The 1,180-nt window shown below is 49.1% G+C and overlaps 2 non-coding genes and 1 pseudogene across 2 annotated transcripts; all 3 read left to right on the top strand.

Moving 5' to 3' along the window:
* Window positions 1-118: 118 nt before the first annotated feature.
* Window positions 119-237, top strand: LOC123178561 (5S ribosomal RNA). Its single transcript, XR_006489675.1, has one exon. It is a non-coding gene; the product is annotated as a 5S ribosomal RNA (ribosomal RNA).
* A 367-nt stretch (window positions 238-604) lies between these two features.
* Window positions 605-723, top strand: LOC123178562 (5S ribosomal RNA). Its single transcript, XR_006489676.1, has one exon. It is a non-coding gene; the product is annotated as a 5S ribosomal RNA (ribosomal RNA).
* A 367-nt stretch (window positions 724-1,090) lies between these two features.
* LOC123178563 (uncharacterized) lies at window positions 1,091-1,180 on the top strand (annotated as a pseudogene).

Consider the following 1,180-nt stretch of genomic DNA (forward strand, 5'->3'; position numbering starts at 1 on the left):
TAGTATAGGACATTATCCATTGTTAGGGAACGGTTGTAATGGTAGTGAGAATGTAGAATCGTCTTTGGAGCGGACCTGGGAGTGGCAAGCATAAGGGACGAAGACGGGGAAACATGTCGGATGCGATCATACCAGCACTAAAGCACCGGATCCCATCAGAACTCCGAAGTTAAGCGTGCTTGGGCGAGAGTAGTACTAGGATGGGTGACCTCCTGGGAAGTCCTCGTGTTGCATTCCTTTTATAATTATTTTTTGCGCCTTGTGACAAACATGTCGCACGTGCGCGATATATATTAATCCCGTTATATTATGTTTGACGTTTGCGATATGTTTAAGCTCGATGCTCATTGCTCGCGCGTCTTGGGGCGGCTTTGTGGCGCGTAGAGCGCGTTCTGAAAGGGGTGGAAAAAACTCGTGTTGCTGCGGTATGGAGGGAGGGGTGGAAACCGTGGAAAACTCGTCTCCGTGATTGAGCGGGAGAGTAAATAGTATAGGACATTATCCATTGTTAGGGAACGGTTGTAATGGTAGTGAGAATGTAGAATCGCCTTTGGAGCGGACCTGGGAGTGGCAAGCATAAGGGACGAAGACGGGGAAACATGTCGGATGCGATCATACCAGCACTAAAGCACCGGATCCCATCAGAACTCTGAAGTTAAGCGTGCTTGGGCGAGAGTAGTACTAGGATGGGTGACCTCCTGGGAAGTCCTCGTGTTGCATTCCTTTTATAATTATTTTTTGCGCCTTGTGACAAACATGTCGCACGTGCGCGATATATATTAATCCCGTTATATTATGTTTGACGTTTGCGATATGTTTAAGCTCGATGCTCATTGCTCGCGCGTCTTGGGGCGGCTTTGTGGCGGGAAGAGCGCGTTCTGAAAGGGGTGGAAAAAACTCGTGTTGCTGCGGTATGGAGGGAGGGGTGGAAACCGTGGAAAACTCGTCTCCGTGATTGAGCGGGAGAGTAAGTAGTATAGGACATTATCCATTGTTAGGGAACGGTTGTAATGGTAGTGAGAATGTAGAATCGTCTTTGGAGCGGACCTGGGAGTGGCAAGCATAAGGGACGAAGACGGGGAAACATGTCGGATGCGATCATACCAGCACTAAAGCACCGGATCCCATCAGAACTCCGAAGTTAAGCGTGCTTGGGCGAGAGTAGTACTAGGATGGGTGA

This window comes from Triticum aestivum, unplaced genomic scaffold (assembly GCF_018294505.1).
Source record: "Triticum aestivum cultivar Chinese Spring unplaced genomic scaffold, IWGSC CS RefSeq v2.1 scaffold159719, whole genome shotgun sequence".
Classification (NCBI taxonomy): Eukaryota; Viridiplantae; Streptophyta; class Magnoliopsida; order Poales; family Poaceae; genus Triticum; species Triticum aestivum.